The sequence below is a fragment of the Psammomys obesus genome, unplaced genomic scaffold (assembly GCF_907164565.1).
Source record: "Psammomys obesus unplaced genomic scaffold, mPsaObe1.curated_primary_1811, whole genome shotgun sequence".
In the NCBI taxonomy this organism is placed as follows: Eukaryota; Metazoa; Chordata; class Mammalia; order Rodentia; family Muridae; genus Psammomys; species Psammomys obesus.
This window is the reverse complement of record NW_026596069.1, coordinates 12718948-12741770: the sequence shown is the minus strand read 5'-3', so window position 1 is coordinate 12741770 and position 22823 is coordinate 12718948. Positions and strand designations below refer to the sequence as shown.

The 22823-nt window shown below is 40.2% G+C and overlaps 1 protein-coding gene across 2 annotated transcripts in view; it reads left to right on the top strand.

Moving 5' to 3' along the window:
- Nucleotides 1–295: 295 nt before the first annotated feature.
- Dtna (dystrobrevin alpha) overlaps nt 296–22823 on the top strand; it is a 349673-nt gene continuing 327145 nt past the window's right edge. For both annotated transcript variants that reach the window (XM_055625819.1, XM_055625818.1), the window contains exon 1: nt 296–531. The gene's annotated coding sequence lies outside the window, so the exon portion shown is untranslated. The remainder of the gene's footprint in view (nt 532–22823) is intronic.

Sequence of the window (22823 nt, the reverse complement as noted above, 5' to 3'; positions counted from 1 at the left end):
AACAAAGCACATAAATCAAGCTTTGAAAGAAAAAAAAAATCTTCATCTTTAAGGATTTTCTCTCTCTCTCTCTCTCTCTCTCTCTCTCTCTCTCTCTCTTTCTCTCTCTCTCTTTTTCAATGAGGAGTGTAAACACTGTATTTCCCAGGAGAAATATTTGGGTCCAGAGATGAGGCTAGTGCCACACAGTGTGAGTGCGTGCACGCGCGGGGGTGTGCACGCGTGTGTGTGTGTGTGTGTGTGTGTGTGTGTGTGTGTGTGATGTGCGTGCGCGTCCGTGGAGAGGGGCGGGGGAGGCGGATGAGGAGGATGAGATCATAGCTTCAGGATCCTCAGGAAACCCTGGTACAGGCAGCAGCCAGCCTCCTCCGTGCCCACATGACCCACAACTCTGGCAGCGGACCCGGCACTTCCAACATCACTAAATAATCAGAGACCGGCTCCCACTCGGGGCCCACACCTCCCTGCGGACGATGGACACCTTCTAAGAGTTTGGCGAGTGGGTAACCCAGGCGCCCGTCCACCGGCAAGGTGTGTGTGCACGTTGACTGCTCCCTTGACGGCTCCGGGTGGGGGGAGAGCTCGGGGGTTCAGGGGGTCGGGGTGCGCGGCTAGGAGCGGGCGCGGGGACTGGGCTGTGGCGCTGTCCCTCCCCGGGAGCCGCGGAGCCCTGGAGGCGCCAGGACGCGCGGCCGCCTCTGCGCAGGGACCCGGGCGCCCTGGCAAGGGCAGGTGCCGGGCGAAGTCTGGAGCCGCGGAGGTGGCGAAGGGCTGCGCCCCGGCGCCCACTCGCGGGGTTCCCACCTGTGCGCCCGCGCCCGGCGTGTGCGGGGTACCCGGACTGCGGCGGCGCCTCCCCGGGCGGCGGGGCGGCGCCTTGGGCCCGCGGGGCGGCGGCGGCTGCGGTGGGATGCGCGTGGCAGGTGGATTCCCCCCCTACGCCGCCGCAGCCCACCCGGAGCCAGGGCTGCCCGCGGCTCCCCGCGCCGGCTCCGCGGGATGAGCTGTTCCGTCGGGATGTGCCCTCGGGGTCGCTGTCGTCCGTGGGCTGAGACGCGGGGAGGCGGCGTGGCCAGCCCCTGCCGGGGACAGCGCTGGGGCTGGGGAAGTCTGGCTGAGGGGGTGGGGGAGGCCGGGGTTGACCGGGAAACCCGCGAGCCGCCGGTCTTTCCCGCGGCGCCGTGGGGCGGGCTTTGCAGTGCGGCGCGAGGCCGCGCGGAGCGCTAGGCACGAGTGGGCAGTGGGGGCTGCGGGGCTCCCCGCCTGCCTCCAGCCTTGTTAGCCTGTTGCCCACTTTGGAGTTCTGGGCTGGACAGAGGGCTGCTGGGAGGTTCGTTCTGGTACCCAAAGTGGGAGACAGAGACAGGACTCTCTTGAGTGCCCAAAGCCAAACAGAGGAGACAGGCTGGCAAAGGCATGCTGGGATGCAGAGAGATCATTAGAGCTTGACCTTATAATTCTGCTCTTGGATGGCCTTGGGTCTTGGTGGTTTGGGGAAGATCAGGGTGGAACTTGTGGCCTGGGGCGGGATGTTCGCTAGCAATAGATGATAGAGACCAATGGGTGCGTTCTTGCTTCCTAAACAGAGCTTTTGAGTTGAGTCTTACATTACAAGCCCTCTTTTTTTCTTCTCATCACTACTAGTGCTCACTGTGGTTTTGTGTCTTTTTTACATAAGTGCCTATATTTTTGCAGTATATATGTAGTATGTGAAGTTGATATTATTATTGCTATTGTGATTATTTTATACTTCGCTTATTTCCGTGTCTTCACGTAAACAGCTTGGTCTTATTCAGTTTATCACTTTTCTTAGTTCCTCCACTGGCATAAGAGGTAGGCTATATTATAGCAGTCTTTTTTGTTTTTGTTTTTGTTTCCACAAAGGATATAGAGGCAAAATAGGTGTCCCGGCTTTGGGGGAAATGCTCAGTGATCGAAAACTTCCTGAAGATGGACCCCTTCCTTGGCTACATTCAGGATAACTGATTCTTTTAACTATTTTTACTGCCATGATTACAGCAAATATCCACTGGATAGTTTACTTTTGACACAGTTCACCAAGTTTTGTAGAATTGTTATAGATCAATGCAGAATGTTAACAACAAGATTGAAATTCAGCAATTAATTAATATCTATCGGTGACATAACTCATCAAGTAGGTGGCTCAAGCGATGTGTTTACAATTAACGGCAAGCCTCCTGAGCCACCAGTCTATTTGTTTAAAGAATAGATTTTCTATACTTGATTTTCTTGTTCATGATTTTCTTCAGAATGCCATTTTCATTTTGCAGAATTTTTAATAAGTTTCATTATCTTTAATGCAATCAATCTGACAGGGGTTTGGGCAGCCAAGTAAAAGGCTTATGCAATTCTCTTTCAAGTGCCACTGATAAAAGGACATGCTGTATTCTGAGGGCATTTATGGGTATCCTGTCTTTTAACCAGTTGTCTGTACTGTCTACATAATTATGTAGAAATGAAGACCAAAACCAAGTTTTATCATTAGTTCTAAATCTACATACTTTTAAGCATGTCCACTTGCTTGGAATGAACCATGATGAAAAGAAAGGTCTCTGTGGGCTCAACTCCTCTTCACGTGCTCAGAGGATAATTCTTCATTTGAGCTTATCACACAGGTTTTTATAAGATACACTTTGGGGGACAGATGTCTCTTGTAAGTCTTCATCTGTTACTTTAAAAGTAAATTTAATTGCTTCTTCACATAACAAGTTTCTAACTTATTTTGACATTCATGGATTGCCTTTCATTCTTGCCTTCCACTTGAATTAAATTCAGTTTGCATAATTTTAAACTCACACTTTCAAAATTTATAAGGAAAAGAGCCTAAAAGCCAACTGAATTCTATGATCATGAAAACAAGACTTGTAGACGTGAGATCCAGCCCAGCTCTCTGCTGGCTGGCACTCCTGTCCCGGCACAGCCCTGGATTGTGTCGACAGGTTTATTTGTGAACACTAGCACCTAACATTGTGGTCAGAGCACTGCATGCCACCAGGAACAAATGTTCTGATGTTGAACTCGAAGTTTCTTTTTTTAAACATTTTTTCTCATTTTATGAAAATATTTTTTTTCTCGCAAAATACATCCTGATTATGGTTTCCCTCCCACTCCTCCAAGTTTCTCTCCACCTCCCTTTCCATCCTTATCTACCCTCTTTCTGTTTCTCATTAGAAAGCAAACACGCTTCAAAGATATAGCAATAAAATATAGTAAGGGAAAAAAGCTAACACATCAGACTGGACAAAGCAAACAAACAGTTGGGAAAGAGCTCAAGAAAAGGCACGAAAAACGATGCAGAACTCTTTGTTGTTGACACAGGAGGTATCCCATAAAAACGCTAAACAAGAAGTCATAATATGTGCACAAAGGACCTGTAAGGTAAAAGAAAAGCAAAGTAAAATAAAATTAAATTAAATGTAAATGAAAAATAATTTTTAAAACAGTCCTGACATGATAGTATGAGATCTTCAAAATCTTTATATAAAATGTTGATTGTTTTGAAGGCACAAAGTCCCCTGATGCATATCAGTGTCTTTTTATAACTGATTCAAAATGTTCCAGTTTTCTGGCTTCTGATACTTATTTTAGAGATGCATTCTCCTGCTACTTTCATCTAAGGTTGGGCTCTGACCTGGCTCCCATTCAATGTCCCACCCCTCTGATTTGTATTACCTGTGGTGGGGAGGGGAGTGCACTCTGTGCCAGGCGCTGGCAGGGGGCAGGGAGTGGGCACTGAACCACTGAACATTGGGAGAAACGGGTTGGTGTGTGAGCGCTGGTCCATCAGAGGAGCAGCTTTTGAAAAGCCACTGGGGGGAAAAATAAAGGATCTTGTTAAATAAATGCTTTTCTTCAAGTTGAGGTGCTTGCTGAGTTACAGTGTGTGTTCGAGGATTCCTGGATAGGTCCTGGAAGTCAAAATAGGACCCAGGAATAGATGTAAAGTGACAGTATTTGTAGAGAAGTGGTGTGCCAAGTGTTGATCAAGTCCAGTTTTCTTCCGCAGTTGCTTGCAGAGCAACTTTCTGAATCATTTTCTGAATCAGAGACATGAGTTTTCCTCTGGTTGTCATTTAACCTTTCCTTTCATTCTCTCCTGTGGAAATGGGGAGGGACTGCAGAACTCCTATTACTTTTCAAAGCACATGGAGAAATTGCTGCCCTTACTTGTTTATTTCAACATTCCCCAAAATCTATGTAGGTTTAATCAACAGCAGAAACAACTGCTCTCAAAATAAATGGTGGTTTTATTTATTTATTTATTTATTTATTTATTTATTTATTTATTTATTTGGTTGTGGTTAAGGTCACAAAATGTCTCAAATAGAATTTTAATTGATTCATCACTTAGTTCCTAAGATTTGCTGAAATGCCCAAGGGCAGTATGGAGGTTTCAGAGTCAGAGAGAGAAAGAGAGAGAGAATATGCAACTGTGTGTTAAAGCAGCAATACTGCCAACATTTATTGAACATTTTCTATGAGACGAATATCATCCTACAGGCTCTGTGTAAACTAATTGATGCTCACTTCACAGAATAGCCGTCTAATGTTTGGATCTATGGTAAGGATCTGTCTTCCTCCATTTAAAGAGAAGGCTGAAGCGTAAGAACAATAGTCATGACTACAGTCAAAGAGTTAGTCATAAGCTGTACCTTTACATTTGAGTATTGAGGTTCCAGGGTAAATTTCCATTAGTATTGAGAAACATGACTCCTCTGAATTTGTTCTTCTATTTTCTTTAATAAAATTGGATGGAAAAAAAAATCCCAATGCTTTTTATGTCAGCTCATTTTGCCCCATATTTTACCATATAAATATGCACATATTTTATATTAATATATTATCTAATATTATTAATAATTAGTAATGTTAAATATTATTTAGCAATATTTAATGTGAAATAAGTACAAATATATAATATACATTATATATAATATACATTATATATATATATGTGTGTGTGTGTGTGTGTGTGTGTGTGTGCGTGTGTGTGTGCGTAAATACCTGGAAAAGGAGTAATGAGTGGTAGATTGTGAAAAACTTCCCATTTTATATTCTGTATATGTTTAAATTTAAAACATGACCACTTGAGTTCTGGAAACACTGATATTCTCAAAGTTAAAAGTACGACATTTTGCATTTCAAATTTTTCAAGAAAAACTTAACAATAGCTAGAGCCTCTATGACTGAGAGTAAACTCAGACTTTGCAATCACCTGTACCATTTTCCCCAATGTCTGTCTGACTGAGTACTGCAGACTATAGAGTACAATGTAAAATTCCCATTAAATTATTTTGATACAATGAAAATGATCTTGTTAATTTTACACTGATATTTTTTGACATAAATCAATATAATTGTTGTGGTAAGAAAGTAGAGAAAACTCTGAATAAGATTAACCTAATTCTGTGGAACATATCATTAACAAAAAGAAATGATAATTGGCTAAACATGGCAATGCAATCAAAGTTCTTTGCTTGGCTCTAATGATAAATTTACTGAATGTTGCTGAGCAGCTGATATGATGAATATCAAGCATGAGTTCATGCATGGAGAGCATGTGTAGTGTTTTTGTCTCTTCTTTGAAGTTCTTGGAAATGCTGAAGGTAGCGGTCATATTTTCCATGACTTATGTATCCCTTGGAAGCCTGTGATATATTGTCTCTTTTTGCACTCTGCTTATACAAAGCCTGATACTGTTCAGTAATTATGGTTCTCATTTATTTAAAATAAGTATATTTATCATAAATAATTTATTCACTAAAAAATAGAAATATATAAGACTTGATAGTTCTCATTTGACTTGCTTTTCTTATGTGTGTCTTGGAATAAACAATGCTAAGGAAAACACTGATGAATAATGCATTAAATGGAATTTACAATTTACTGCTATAGTGCAGTGTCCTGTTACAGTGTTTTTTCTATCAAATAAAAATAATTTGCACAGTTATGCTGTGGGAATAACCACAAAATCTCAGTGATTGAAAAAAAACAACATAGGCTTTTTTCTTGCTAATGCTATAATGCATACTGGTCAAAGAGAGATTCTATCCTGAATCTTCCTCATTCAAGTATACCCAAATATTATTATCTTTTATAATGGCACACAAAATTATATTTAAACACTACCAGTTGTCAAAGTCTTCCACCAGAAACTGGTACTCAGCAATTCTTATGTATCATTGGCCAAAAAAGTCATGTGACCATATCTAACCCACCCCCAACCCCTAAAAGTGCAATTTTACCATTTCCTTGTTGAAACAAAACAAAACCTGAGTGGATACATATAATACACATACAATTACTGAGTTTCCTTTGTGTAATGTTATTTACTATTAAAGGAAAAGTAGACTTATTTACATCTGTGTTTTGGAACTTAGCAACTGGGGTACTTCTTACATAAAACCTCAGTGAGAAAGTCAGAGGGTAAACAAATTGTGAAATCTGTGCTGCCATTGTTTTCCAGCAGGAGTTGCCTTTTGTCGGGGAATGATGATAGAAGCTGTATTTTGAATGAATACATCAAATGACCTATCTGACAATCATTGCAGGCTAAGGAGCAATAAGTGACTGTACAGAATATCAAGCCTGGATCTACTGAACTTCTTTGATTGTAACAATATTATATAGAAATCAAAACAGCTATGTGTGTATGTAACCACTTCACTAGTATGGACAAACTAGTTTCACTACTATGTACTAGATATAAAAAGAAATACATTTCCTGTTCCCCTTACTAGGGAACCCACTTGGATACTGAGCTGCCATGGGCTCCATCCGAGCAGAGGTTCTAGGATATATCCATGAATGGTCCTTGGTTGGAGTATCAGTCTCAGAAAAGACTCCTGTGCCCAAATATTTTGGTTCTATTGCCCTCCTTGTGGAGCTCCTGTCCTCTCCAGGTCATACTAACTCCCCCTTCTTTCATAAGATTCCCTGCACCCTGCCCAAGGTATGGTTATGAGTCTCAGCATCTACTTTGATACACTGCTAGGTAGAATCTTTCAGAGGCCCTGTACGGTAAGCTCCTGTCCTGTTTCTTGTTTTCTCCTTCTTCCAATGTCCATCCCATTTGTCTTTCTAAGTGAGGGTCCCAGGGTCCTCCTTCTTGTTTCCAGGCCACCGAGCAGGACATTGCAACCAGTCCTAATGAGACCTGATAAGCTAAGGTCAGATGGAAGGGGAGGAGGCCCTCCCTATTGGTGGACTTAGAGAGGGGTATGGGAGGAGATGAGGGAGGGAGTGTGGGATTGGGAGGGAATGAAGGAGGGGGCTACACCTGGGATACCAGGTATCCATTAATAACAAAATGTAATTAATGTAAAAAAATAAAAATTTAATTAAAATGGAATACATTTAAAATCCCAATTAATACTGTGATTGTACTCTTTATTGACAGATATAACTTGCATAGTTAGAATATGACCAATTTACATTTTAGGTTAAGCTTTTTATTTTAAGATAATTCAGCACTTGCAGCTGTAAGGAGTGATAGAAAAAGAACCCATTGCCCCATTGCCCGTCTCTCAGTCTTTCAACATCTGGCAACAACTTGCAAAACTGTAACACTACATTACAGCATAATTCTGACATTGATATAATGACAAACAGATTTCATCACCATGTGGCCTACTCATGCTGTGCTTTCATGGCCATAGCAACTTTACTCCAGTTCTCTTCCTTTCCTAGTTCCTTGAAGTGAATGACTTATTTCCCACTTCTACAGTTTTGTCATTTCAGGAATGCAATATAAATGGAATTGCACCATATGTAAATTCAGGGTTTGCTTGTACTCACTATATGTTTGCCTGTGTAGATGAATATGTCCCCAAAACCTTTCTAACTTTTATGGATAAGAAGTATTTTGTGGCATGTGTGGTTACATAGTTTGTTTAGGCATTCAAATATAAAAAAAAATACAGATTTTTCTCAGTATTTTACTACTAAGATAAAAACTACTCTAACTACCCATATATATCTTTGGTTTGAATGCAGGTGTTATTTGGGGAGGATAAAATGCCAGGAATGCCTGTTTGTTTTTATTTGAAACTGTCAAAGTCTTCCAACAGCATAATGATGAATTTATACAATTAACAATAATGCATGAGGTACTGACTCTAAATCTTCACCAGAGTCCAACATCATTATGACTATGACAGCCATTCTGTTAGGTAGGTAGTGATGTCTTCTTGTGGCCTGCAATATACACTTTGTGGTGCTATTATTATTATTAGTGTCAGGAGAAAATTAGGTAAATAAATTAGTTGGGGTGCTCTTTCTTCATTAATATTTTCTGAAACAAAATGTATGTAATTGTTATTCATTTAAAAATATTTAGAGCAAGTCTACATTGGAGTCATTTTAGCAAGAGGGGGTGCTCTTCTATCAGAATTTAAATTATGGAATCAATCGTTTTAATACTTATGTGATGCTTGATATTGATGGTCAATTGATGGGATCTAGAATCACTGGAAAAACAACCTATACATATCTGTGAAGAATTATCTAGATTAGGTTACCTGACATGGGAGGATCTGCCTTCAGTGGGTGAGGTACAATCCTATTGGACCAAGGTCCTGCACTGCATCAAAAGGAGAGAGCCAGCCAAGCATAAGCATTCCTAGCTCTTCACTTCCTAGCTGTGGATATAACGTGGAGCTGTCTTGACTGCTTGACGCAATGACTCTCATGCTCATGACAGATTACATCCTTAAACTGTGAGCCAAGACAACACCTTCTTTCTCAAGTTGCCTCTTCTCAGGTATTTGATGGTAGCTGTGAGAAAAAAATGCAACCTACATTATTCTGGGACTGTCACAGGAAAACACTGAATCTTCATGCTAGGTAGTAGTGGTGCACATGGGAGGTAGAGGCAGGTGGGCCTCTGGGTTCAAGGCCAGCCTGGTCTATAGATCGAGTTCCAGGACAGCCTGGACCATAGAGAGAAACACTGTCTCAAAAAGAAAAAAAGAAAGACAGGAAGGAAGGAAAAAAGGAAGGGAGGGAGGGAGGGGGAGAGAGAAAGAAAGAAAGAAAGGAAGGAAGGAAGGAAGGAAGAAAGAAAGAAAGAAAGAAAGAAAGAAAGAAAGAAAGAAAGAAAGAAAGAAAGAAAGAAAAAGAAAGAAAGAAGAAAGGAAAAGAAAAGAAAAGAAAAATTCTCACAGTTCAGGAGGCCCACATGCCAAGATGAAGCTGTTGGCATATTTTATTTGGTTGGTCTTGAGGTCTCTCATTTTGATTGGCAGTTAGCTGGTTTTTCCTTACTGTTTCCTCACAAGAGCTTTTTCCTTCACACATGCAGTCACGGTCCTTTTGGTAAACACTGCTGTCCTCATGTGTTCATGTGTCACGTTGCATTAGGATCTTTCCTAACAACTAAATATTAATGCAGCCACCTCTTCAGAGGGCCGACCTCTCCATACTGTCACATTCGGAAATGTTCAGAGTTAAGGGGTCATGGTGTAGATGGAGTCAGATGCTCAATTAGGCAGCATTATTCACAGTGCAATTCTAGTGTCCTTCATGCTGTGCTGGCTGCAGAAGTTTAAATTATTAAGGAATTTGTCCACTTAATTTAACATATCAAGTGTATTTGTATAAAATAATTCAACTGCTTTTTAATATTATTTTTAAATCAGCAGAGTCTCAAGCTATATCCTTTATCTAATTCCAAATGTAGTTAATTTGTGTTTTCTGTCTTTTTTTTTAGCCGTATGAGAAGTTGTTCCAATTTTATTTAAGTTGTAAAAGAACATACTTCTTCATTTACTCTTCCCTGTTGTTTTTCAGTGTGTTTTTGTTTCAGTGATTTCTGTTTTTACAATAATTTTTCATTTTTTTCTTTTCTTGAGTTTATAGTGTTCATATTTCATAATTCTGCTGAGTAAACACAAGTTGATACTTTTTTTCTTTCTTTCTTTCTTTCTTTTTTTTTTTTTTTTTTGAGATGGGGTTTCTCTGTATAGCCTGGGCTGTCCTGGACTCTCTTGTAGGGCAGACTGGCTTTGAACTCACAGCGATCTGCCTGCCTCTGCCTCCCTAGGTACTGGTATTAAAGGTGAACACCACCACAGCCAGCTAAGTTATTACTTTATAATTTTTCTACTTGTCAATTATATATATTTAGTGCTATCCATTTCTTGTTATTTCCTATTTGATACGTGTGTTGCGCAGAAGTGTCTCTGCATTCCTGGTGCTCATAGATTTTCTGCTAATTGTTCTGATTTGGGTTTCTGGTTTTATCCATTATAGTCAGAGAAAACAATTTCTATGATTTCCATTCTTCTAACTTGTCTGATGTTTATATTTTATAATTATTTATTAATTCTTGGCTGAGTATTCCTGGGTATAAGCCTGCCTTGGGGTGTTATTAATATACCAGGTGTCACACTGCTGAAAACTGGCATTCTCTGTCCCAGCAGCAATCAAATGCCAATGGTTTTATTGAGGCCTATTTTATGTCTGAACATGTGGTGCATTTGGGTGTGTGCTCCATGTTTGCAAAGAATATGGATTGGATTGTCTCAGTGGGGTGATTCATTGACACATAGTAAATCATGTTGATTGGCTGTAATATCCCTATTGTATTTCTATTCTTTCTCTTACTGGTGAAAAATGTTCAATGTTTAGAGTTATTTCTACTTTAACTTCTATCAATTTGGATTTGTATATTTTGTAACTGTTATTTGGTGCATTCACACTTAGAATTGATAAACTTTCCTCAATTATTGACACTTTATTTGTTACATAATACTCTTTGTATCTGTTAATTTTGTTTTCTTGGATATGTATTACACTGATATTAGTATTCACTCTTTTTTCCTTTACATGAAAGCTTCACATTTCTTTTCCCGTCCTCATTTTTGTATCTGCTGAAGTTGTTGCAGACTATTAAGCTCTTTATAGATAAACATGGTTGGATCATATTTTTTTTATTTTTGCTAGCTTATTTTTTTAGTTAATTTATTATGCCATTTATGTTTACTGTAAATATCCACCCAACAGTTATTAAATCTACTCTTTTAGTTTCTGTCTGTTCTTTCTTTTTATTTTCTCTGGTGATTTTTCTACCATCCTACTGGCTATTAGTAGACTTAGAATTTCATTTTTCTTTGTGTATAGTATTCAAAATATACAGCTTTTTATAATCCATTTTAGCAATTGTGCTAAGCATATTTATAGACTATTTCAATGTCTATTGCTATGATTTTTAAATTTGAGTAAAGCATAGAAGTCTCACATCCCTCTACATAGTATCTCATTTATGCTTACATTCACTATTTCCTTTGCATATATTTAACATATCAGGGAATGTCACAGTTTATGCTTCAACTATAAAATATTAGAAAGTTCAAGGAGATGGCAGAGTCCATCTTATTTAGCCATATTTTTGCTTGCCATGTTCTTTTTAATCATCATTGATATTCTAAGATTCCTTATTTCTTGTTTCTGTTTTGTTGGTTGTTTATTGTGTGTGCTGTCTGTCTGTCTGTCTGTATGTATGTATGTGTGCACACCCATCTGTGCAGGCTGATGTATCTTCCTGGATTCCTGGAAAGCTCTCCACCTTACCACACTACCTCCTTATCTTTGGAGTCAGGGTCTGTTACTAAAAAGTGGTCACAGATGATCCAGACAGGCTTGCCAGTGAGACTTAGGGATGCCACTGTCCCCAATACCATTCTGCTGTCACTACACTTACAGATATGGGTGACCATGGTTGGAACTTTATACAGCAGTAGGGAATCTGAACTTAGGTTCTTGACTCTTTATTATCTCTTCAGCCCACTCTTTTATTTGTAGTGTTCTTTAGGCTGTTCTTTTGTTTTTATCTTGTTTTGTTTGTTTGTTTTTACCAAGGGATTCATTGCATTCCTTATTTTGAATACAGAATTACAGATTAGCGAATTTTTTATTTCCCTATCCCCCCAACCCCACCCCAAAACTTTCTCCACATGAGGAAAGTTTGCTTTTCAAATCATTTGCTTTTTCAAATCATGGCCTCATTTTGCATTAATTCATTAATTGTAATTTTATTATACATGCATATACATATTTCTAAATATATCCTACTCAGTCTGCATAATGTTACTTGTATACGTTTTCAGGGCTGACCATTTGTGTGTGTTCTACCCTGGGGAAGAATATCTCTCTCACTTTCAGCACTTCTTAGGAGTTCGCAGTTCTTCAAAATGTTCTGAGGCCTCTTAGTGAACCCTGTCCACTTTGGCACGTATATTGTCCTGGTTCCTCTCATGTTGGTGATACTTTACATGTATAGCTTCTGATGTTAGTAGGAGACACAATCTCACAGCAAACTTCCTGACCTTCTAGACCTTCCAGTCTTCCCACCCCCCTCCTCTTAATGTTCCTTGAGTCTGAAGTCCCTGTGTGTTTTATAGATGTATCCATTGAGACTGAGCTCCACGACTCTGCATTTTGATTGGTTACAGTTTTCTGCAATGGCCTCCATATGTTGCAAAGAGAATTTCTCTTGATGAAGGGTGAGGACTTATACTCAGCTGTACACAGGACAAGGATTAGGGATTATGTTGTTTTAGTAAAGTGGTGGTTGTAAGTTCTGCTCGAAGATCCATGACTTTGCTAGTCCTGGTTAGCTAGCTAGGTTTCCAGCACCAGTAATGGTTTCCCTCCTGTTGAGTGGATCATAAGTCCAACTAGAGAGTTCTCGATTACTTCGAAGATATGTGTACCACTATTATACCCTTACTGTTACTGTGCCTGAGACCATCCTTCAAAAGCAAGTCACATCTGCTAAAAATAAAAATCTTTGCTTTCCTAGAAACACCTCGTTTTCTTTTCTGGCTTGAAGTATTTTTACTAGACTGTATTCTAAGATAATAATTCTCATTTGTCAAAATGTGTTCATTCTAGTGCCTGAAAGCTTTTTTTAAATTTTCTTTTATTTTTCACAATTTATTCACTATACATCCGTTGTAGCCCCTCTCTCAACTCCTCCCTGTCACACCTTCCCTCTCTCTTCTCCCCTATTCTCTTCCCCAAGTCCACTGAAGGGGGCGTTCTCCTCCTCTGCCACTTGCCCATAGCTTATCAAGTCTCATCAGGACTGCCTGGATCCTTTTCCTTTGTGGCCTGTGGTAAGTGATCAAAGAGCAGGCAATCAAATCCATGTCAGAAACAGTCCCTGCTCCCCTTACTAGGGAACCCACATGGAGACTGAGCTGCCAGTCAACTACATCTGAGCAGGGGGTCTGGGTCCTCTCCATGCATAGTCCTTGGTTGGTGCAATCTCTGCAGGACCAGATTTTTTAGCTTTGTTGGTCTCCTTGTGGGGTTCCTGTTCCCTCTGTGTCCTTCTATTGCCAACCCCCTTTTTCCATAACACTTCCTGTGCTCTGCCCAATGTTTGGCTGTAAGTCTCAGCATCTGCTTCCGTCCCCTGTTAGGTGGAGCCTTTCGGAGGATCCTCTATAGCAGGTTCCCATCCTGTTTTCTCTCTTCTACTGCTTCTGGTGTCTATCCTGTTTGCCATTCTGAATGAGGTTCACACATCCTCCCTAGCCTGAGAGCCCTTTGGTGATGGATCCACCCCATCCTTGTTGATTTTCTCCTATAGAAAAAGTATCTTTATCCCCATGTTTAAAAAGAGATTTTTGGATTTTTTTTCTTATTTATAGATTTCACTCTGATGTGATGTGGAAAGTACTTCTTTACTTGGAGTGTGATATTTTTGAGTCTGATTCTTAAATCTTGAATTTTATGTCTTTTGTCAAATTTGGAAGTATTCAGCCATCATTTTTTAATCAGTTTTTTAATCCATTGGTTTTTTTTCCCCTTCCGTGTCTCTGAGGCATGATTTTTAGATCTGTTGTCATAGTCCCACAGCATGTAAGTCTCTTGTGCCTGATGCAGCAGATGGCTACTTGCTTGTGCCTGACAATAAACTTGTTCAGTTTGGGCCAAAGTCGGAAATCAGTCTCATTGGCTGAAGTCTGGCTGTTGGTAGGTCCTCTTTCCTCTGCAGGCATTAGGGAATAGCCTGTCCCCTATGCTGATCCTGAAGGTTATCTATGTCCTTTAACTTACACTCACTTCCTGGGATCCCTTCTATCTATAGTTGCTGTCATCATAGCATCCATTCTCTTTCCACAGCCAAATCTTCTCTTCTGTTAACTATTTAACTGTTAACTTCTTTTAAGGCCACTGTGTTTAAAGTAATAAGGATCTTTATGAGTAAATGAAGACATTCTCCTTGGACAAGATCTGTAACCTAACATATCTACCAAAAAAAATTTTTTTTTCTGTAAGAGAAAACATTCAGAGTTTCTTGAGATTATACTCTACTGTAAATCTCTGAACCATTATTTGACCCAACACACATTTTCTTACTCTGTCTTCTTCATCTGATTTCTATTATTCAAATTTGGTAATCCCTATGGTTCTATTTCCCAGCTCTGAAATTATGTCTTGTCACTTCCATCCTGCTATTGAGCCAACCCACTAAATTTTATACAACTGTTATTGGTTTAGATTTTTTTTTCATTCTAAAGTTTCTCCTCTATTCTTCCTTATATATTTTTTCTTATCTGAATTCTTCATTATTTCACTTGTAATTAACATAGTTGTGATAGTCAGCACTAACTGTCAACTTGACACAACCCCAGAATGACCTGGAAAGAGTTGCAATGAGGGACTATATTGCTTTGGTCTGTGGATGTTTCTGTATGGAATTTTGTTTTCTTATAAAGTTAATTAATATGGGAAGACCAAAAAAACCAAATATATATATATATATATATATATATATATATGGGAAGACCAAGCCCAGTGTTAGTGCACCACTCCTTAGGAAGAGAGTGTTGAACTATATAAGAATGGAGAAACTGAGCAGAACCACCAGCAAGAAAAAATGTCTGTTTTGATTGGTATCTTTTGATGTATGAAGCAACAGAAAATTTCAAGGAATTCACCACTTCACTTCTTGGATTTCTAAGACCTACAGCTAGCTTTTCTTCTTTTCTCCAACTTTCAGGGCCATTGTATGCTTGTTTTATGTATAGTAATCATGGTTTTAAGTTGTACATAGTAAGAAGAACAAGAAAATTTTCTATTACATCACTGCAGACATAAAAATCTATGGATTTCTGCTAACGTAAACTGAAGGTATCACTCTACATGACTGGGGGAATGAATCTTTTTAATTTAAATTTTAATTAATTACACTTTATTCACTTTGTATTCACTCGTGGCCCCTCCCTCCTCCCCTCCCAGTCCCACCCTCCCTTCCCCTTCTCCACATATGCCCCTCCCCAAGTCCACTGATAGGGGAGGTCTTCCTCTCCTTACTTCTGATCTTAGTCTATCATGTCTCATCAGGAGTAGCTGCATTGTCTTCCTCTGTGGCCTGGTAAGGCTTCCCCTTCAGGGGGAGGTAATCAAAGAGCAGGCCAATCAGTTCATGTCAGAGACAGTCCCTGTTCCCAAAACTATGGAATCCACTTGGACACTGAACTTCCATGGGCAACATCTGCTCAGGGGTTCTAATTTATCTCCATCAATGGTCCTTGGTTAGAGTATCAGTCTCAGAAAAGACTCCTGTGCCCAAATTTTTTGGTTCTGTTGCTCTCCCTGTGGAGCTCCTGTCCTCTCCAGGTCTTATTATTTCCTACTTCTTTCATTAAATTCTCTGCACTCTGCCCAAAGGTTGGCCATAAGTCTCAGCATCTGCTTTGATACCCTGCAGGGGGGAATGAATCTTAAATGAGCTACAGCTGGTCTAGTTCCAATTAACCAGAACTTTATAGATCCCTGGCTTGGGGTAAATGAGTATTTATATGCTACTGTTAGGAGGTTCACAGAGCGAGTCACCACTTTAAGCTGCAGAGAACACAAGGAAATACTCCAACCACCCCTAACTCCTTCCCCATCCCACCCCACCCCGGCCAGTGCCAAGTCAGTGATCTCTGGTTCACTGGACAGCTGTGTCTACATAGTGTACTGAGCCCGCCTAGAGATCTCCACTCCCATGCTGCCTTCTCTTGCAGCATCCTAGAAGCATGCTGTCCTGGGTGGTTTTGTGTTCTCATTTAGTGCTCTCCATTCCCTGGAACATCATCCACTCAGTTATGTGGAGAAAATGATTTTGAGCTAGAAAAAAAAAAGTAATGATTAGAAATCCATGTTCAAAATCAGAGGTCCACGCACCCACAAACATCCTTATTCATTTTTTCATACAAAATTAATTACTGGAGATATGTACTTGAACCACTCTCTGATGGATTAAATACAAAATATGGGGGGAAAATTTCTTCCGACATCCAGTAGGCTGACCAGTGACTACTGACAGTATAAAGATCACAGAAACAATTTTGTGCCATTTTCCCCAGAGATAATGTAACTGCCATTGCAGCTAGCCCTGGAATTCTCCCTGTATTAGAGCAACTTATCTCAAAGTCTTATCTAGAGAAGAAGCATCAGTGCAAGGGAGGAACCTTGAGAATGCAAATTCTTTTATTATTATTATTTTTTTTTTTTTGTAATCAGTAAAGAATTTATTCCAAATTGAAGGACTGAACCAGCAAGAATGCACTGAGGATAAGACAGACCAACAGACAGACAGACTAGCAGGCAGGCAGGAAGGAAGGAAGGCAGGAAGGCAGGCAGGCAGACAGACACCCACCCACCCACCCAACCACACACACACTCAGGCACATGCTTGCATGAAAGAATGCATACACACATAGGTACATGCATATATACATAGAGCATCTCATTGGAAGAAATAGATCATTTTTATTTACTATTGACTTGAGTATTAAAGATAATGCATAGGTGTGTATCATTATTTCCAAATGTTTAGGTTAAGTGGGCTCTTTGACACACACACACCACAGGCTCCGAGGAGGAAAGAGCAACCCTGCCAGGCCACAAAGGAGGAGATTGCAGCCAGTCCTGAAGATACCTGATAAACCAGGGTCAGATGAAAGGGGAGGAGGTCCTCCCATATCAATGCACTTGGAAAGGGGTAGGGAGGAAATAAGGGAGGGAGGAAGGGTGAGATTGGGAGGGAATGAGGGAGCTGGATACAAAGTTAACAAATTGTAACTAATATTAAAAAAAATTTTAAAAAGAAATAAAAAAAAAAATCAGTTACCTTGACCTAGGAGAGATGAGCTAGTTTGCATTCTGTCAAATCTTTCACTTTCCTGACATTTAATCAGGAAGTTAACCTAAACATTTGGAAATAGTGAGAATGTAAATTCCAAGGGTTTAGCCCTCAGGGAGAGAGCCTAGTGTCTGTTTGTAGCTAGCCCTCTAGGCTGACTTTCAAGTCAGCTACCTCCCCAGCCTCCTGTACTAAAATCAACTCTTCCAACCATTGTAGTTGACACGAAAATTATGCTCTTAACAACTTTCCAGTCATTAAGTTTGGAGAAATTTTATCAATAAAATTACCATTCTCTGTGTTGATGATGTTTTAATGTTTTTTTTTTTTCAAGGAACTATAGTAAAGAAGTTTACCATGTTATCACCCCAAAGCCATCTCTCTGGTTAAATACATATTATTTGTATAATTATTCCCTATTCCCTAATCAAATCTATTCCATGTCTGATCTTCGCAAATGACATCAGAAAAAAATGAGCTGTGCTCAGCATTGCTGCCTTTGTTCCTCGTGGCTTCCACCGCTGTGGGTATCTCAGCTGCTCCTATGTTTTCTAAAGCTGACACTGGTCGTGGAGGCCTGCGAAGGCCAGGGTGGTGGTGTCTTCGCCTCATAGAAAGAGGCTGCTTTTGGGAAACCTTGTCACAGTTTATTGTGAGCGACAAATGCATATGCAAATGACTGAACTCATCACTGTCAGGACCACAACAGACGCACCGTGGGGGATTCTCCGTCTACCACACACTGGCATTTTTCCCTGGGGTCATGTGAGATTAAAGGGCATCTTAGCTATTAGACTGTCTTGAAGAAAATAGAGTACTTTTTTTTTTTAAATAGAGCTTTAATAATTAGGGAACAGTTTCAAAACCTACAACAGGGAAAGACAAAATTGACAAGAAGTCGAAGGTTAAAATCTTTAAAGCTTCCTGTGAGCATAACAAACTAGACATACCTGCAAAGTTAAGTCAGTACCTCCCACCACTGGGCGTTGTTCAATTTTATTTTATTTTGGGACATGGTAAGTCATTTTATGTTGTCTGGTAGCAAGTAAATCTAGAAAGTGTAACAGATATATAGTTGCTTGATGCCTACTCCCATGACTCATATTTTAGCTTTTTGATTAAGGAATAACAGTTCACTAGGCATAACTTTAAGCTGATTTTTAAAAATTTTCTGTAAGTCGTTTACATTTAACTTTCAATATTACTTTTTAAGAAAGTATTTCTTTTTTAATTATTTTTATGTTAATTAAGTTTATTCACTTTGTGTCCCAGCTGTAGCCCCCTCCCTTTTCCCCTCCCAATTCCACCCTCCTTCCCTCATCTCCTCCTATGCCCCTCTCCAAGTCCACGGATAGTGGAGGTCCTCCTCCCCTTCCATCTGACCCTAGCTTATCTTGTCTTATCAGAATTAGCTGCATTGTTCTCTTCTGTGGCCTGGCAAGGCTGCTCCCCCATCAGGGAGAGGTGATCAAAGAGCCAGCCACTGAGACATGTCAGAGACAGTCCCTATTCCCCTTACTAGGGAATCCACTTGGATACTGAGCTGCCGTGGTCTACATCTTTTGATTTTTGAGATTATGATATAATTAATTATGTTAGTTTCCTCTTCCCACTTTCCCCTCCAAGCCCTCTCATTCTTGCCCTTGATCTTTTAAAATTCATGACCTATATTCTCAAGTGTATAAATAGGTCCTGCTCAGTCTGTGTAATATTACTTGTGAATGTTTTCAGGGTTGAACATTTAGTACTGGATAAACAATCCGTGTGGCCTTCACTGGAGAAGACTGTTTCTCCCCTATTAGCATTCCTTAGTTCCCTGTAGTTCTTTGTGTGGGGGCTGAAGTCTAATGAGCTTTCCCTCTGTCCATGTCAGTATATCTGTTGGTATAGCCCTTGTTCTGATCATGTTGTTGAGATAGTGTGGAGATAACTTCTGACATCATGAGAGAATGGAGTCTCACAACAAACTCTGATCATCTGGCTCTTATAATCGTTCTGCCCTCTCTTCCTCAACATTCCCTGAGCATTAGGTATATCAGTGGTTTTCAACCACAACCCTTTTGGAGGTTGAAGACTATGCTTGTCTGTGGGTGTAAGGATAAGTATTTAGAATAAAGTTAGGAATTATGCTGGTTTAGTAAGGTGGGAGTCACGGGTTCTCCTTCAGGATCGATGACTTCATTAGCCTTGATAGTTGGCTAGCTTTCTTACACTAGGCATGATTTCCTTCTTGTTGGGAGGTTTTAAGTCCAGTTAGAGAGCTCATAGCTACCGCCAGAGTATGCGTACCACTACTGAATCCTTAGAATTATTGTGCCGTGCTTGTTGCTGATGTGGGTTAAAGACATCATAACTACATAGAACTGTTGGTTACCTCTCTCCTTTGGAAGGTTGACTGATGCCTCTGGTGCCATGAAAACTAGTCCTCAGGGAGGGAACATTCACTCAGTACTAGCTCAGGGGGCTTAGGGCCCTCTGTCTAGAGGGTGTGGTGTCTGTAGAACTTACCTTACCTCTGGGGAGCAACCACCCGAGAGCAATAATCTGTAATGTTTTGGAAGGTTTTCAGGAAACCCTGACCAACACTTCAAAAGAGGGCCTCTCATGCCTGGTACTGAGGTTTTTGTTAGATTTTCTCTTGTAGGGATTATTGTCATTTCAAATGAAAAAGAATCATTTAAACTATATATGTCTATTAGCATACAAACTGATATTATTATAGGATTTTAAAGGTATATTATTAATACTTCGATTTCTAATGACTTTTCAGATATTCTTACCACTATTTTATCCTCCTCTGTCCTCCTATCTTTCTTTCTTTTTCCATCTCTAATTAGAGTTTCTTATTCTTTTCTACATCTCCCTCCACTTTAAAGCTGTTTTGTAATTGAGTAAGTCAAAGAAATAGTTTGTGGCCAACTTACTGTCTTTCATTGAACATTATTATGCACACTTTTTGAATGACCACTTTTTTACACACTTTTTGAATAATACTACTGTTTTACTGTTTCACTATTTACTGCCACCTGTTCCATTTTGGATTCATCCCTTATGGGGTGTGTGTGTGTATGTGTGTGTGTGTGTGTGTGTGTGTGTGTGTGTGTGTGTACATATTGCACACATATCCATCCTGACTACTTGGTTTCCATTTACTCATTTTGTTCAGATGTTTAAATGTTTAGCTTTCTACAGCATTTGGGGACTAGAGTTGCCAACCATCATTATGTTGTGTCTGTTCCATGGCACTGTGTGGTCAGGCACATCCTTTTATCTGGAGCAATGAGTCTTATGCACAGAATTACTGGTTCTAAAATAAGGGCCCAGCTCCAGTGGGACTAATAAAATGTCTTCTTGCTTAAAGTAATTGCTTCCTTGGCTGTTTTTAAACGTGACAAGCAAATCACACTCACAGCACTTAGGCAAGGCTTCAACAAAAAGAGAGAAAAATAACAGCAAAACCTAGATCTTATGTCATCATTATAAATAAAGGTCAAGAAAACAGGGATTCAGAAAGTTAAACCATGTTCATGGTGTGTTTGTGTGTGTGTGTGCGCACCTGTGCATATTTTTGTACATATGCTGGTAGGTGCACATGTGCATGCCTGGGTAGTCTAGAGGACAACCTTGAGTGCCATTCCTCAAGGTACTCCTCACTTACTTTGTGAGACAGGATCTTTCACTGATTTAAATCAACTGATTTAATTTTCACTGATTTAAACCAACTAAATATGCTACATCGGCTGGCCAGTGAGCCCCAGAGATCCCCCTGGCTCTGCCTCCCTAGAGCTGTGATTCTGAGTGCATGCCACCATTCCTGCTCATTTGCATGGGTTCTTAGGAGTGAACTGAGGTCCTCATGCTTACAAATAAAGGACTTTGCCTACAGCCCATGTCCTAGCCCATCACGCTGCCTGTAAACCCAGATTATCTGCTAAAATGCTAACTTTTATTCATAAACAATAAGTGCGTTTTCTTTCCAGGATGACAATAAATTCCCCCTCTTCTTTTTTTTTTTAAGTATGTGAATTCTTTAGTTTTTGGCGTGAATGTTTTGTAGATTTTGCTACATCCATTTGAATTATGTTGTTACTTAACTCCATAGTTCCTCTGTCTAGTTTTTTTTTCTTTATTAATTACATTTTACTCACTTTGTATCCCCACTGTGGTTCCCTCCCCCTTCCTGTCCCAATCCCTCCATTCCCCCACCCTCTGCATGCATGCCCCTCCCCAAGTCCACTGATAAGGGAGGACTTCTTTTCCTTCCTTCTGAACCTAGTCAATTAGGTCTCATCAGGAGTGGCTGCCTTGTCTTCTTCTGTGGCCTGGTAATGCTGCTTCCCCCTCAGGGGGAGGAAATTAAAGAGCAGGCCAATCAGTTCATGTCAGAACAGTTCCTGTTCCCATTACTATGGAACCCACTTGGATACTGAACTGCCATGGGCTACACCTGTGCAGGGTTCTAGGTTATCTCCATGCATGGTCCTTGGAGAACACACAACCCCCTCTACTTTTAACCAAAACATTGTAAAAGTAATATTTATCCCTCTAATGTAGATAGATGAGAGAACGCTTCTGTTTTGAGGGTCTAGTATGTGGTCAAGTTGATTTTGAGGACTTTACCTATCTGTGAACTATATTCTCAAAATAAAAACATTTCAAATAATAAGGGTATTTTTCTCAATGTCAGTGTAGTACTAACATCTTATCTTTGTGCTTTCATGGCATTGTTCGTGGTTTTCTGTTTGTTTCAGTTGCACATCCTTCATACATCTTCATAGTAGCTAGAAAATGAGTGTTTTCTAACAGATGTAAGATGACAACCTTGTTCTGTGTTCTTACAGCAGAGCCCTTGTTCAGAAGACAACAAAGGTGATTAAGTGAAACCAAAGGAAAGGGTATCTTACCACCATTTTGCTATGAAATACTTTTTTTTCAAGCAACATAAATATGGGCACAATTTTCTCAGCATCCTGAGAAAAAGGCTGAGGATGAGGAGTTCAGATCCTGCCTGGAATTCACAGAAAGACATCATCTCCAAAAAAGGAACAATGAAACAATCTAAGTTCACACTGAAACATAAGGGATTTAAAAAAAAAAAAAAAAAGTCTTGTATTTCCATGAGAAGGGGCTGTGGCTATTGACCCGGGTCCCTGTTCAGTTCTAATTGCTTTTGCCCAGATGGGAGCAAATGATTATCTAGGCCAGTTGTCCTCTTTCTCTTGTCAGTTTATCTGTCCTCTCCATTTAGTCCATTTTCTCTTTCTATAAGAAAATTCCCTGGAGTTGAGTAACTTTGTGAAGAAAATACTTTTATTTGACTTACATTTCTTGAAGTGCAAGGGCATGCTTCCAAGCGCTGCTGCCTCTGGCCAGAAAATTTTGATGGATGGCACCACAGTGGTAGGGATGCGCCAGAAGGACATATGGAGGGAAGGGACTCCAGATGAGGTAGGCCAACAATGACCTCCCACTAAGCCCTGCCTTTTAAAAGCTTTATCTGTTGTTAACATCAGCTCCTACCTGAGGAGTTGCTGGCAGCAGACAGCATTGAGGAGAGAGAATCATTTTCCTCATGGGTTGCCCATGCTCCAGCTGGTAGCCTCAACCTCGTGTGTGTGTGTGTGTGTGTGTGTGTGTGTGTGTGTGTGTGTGTGTG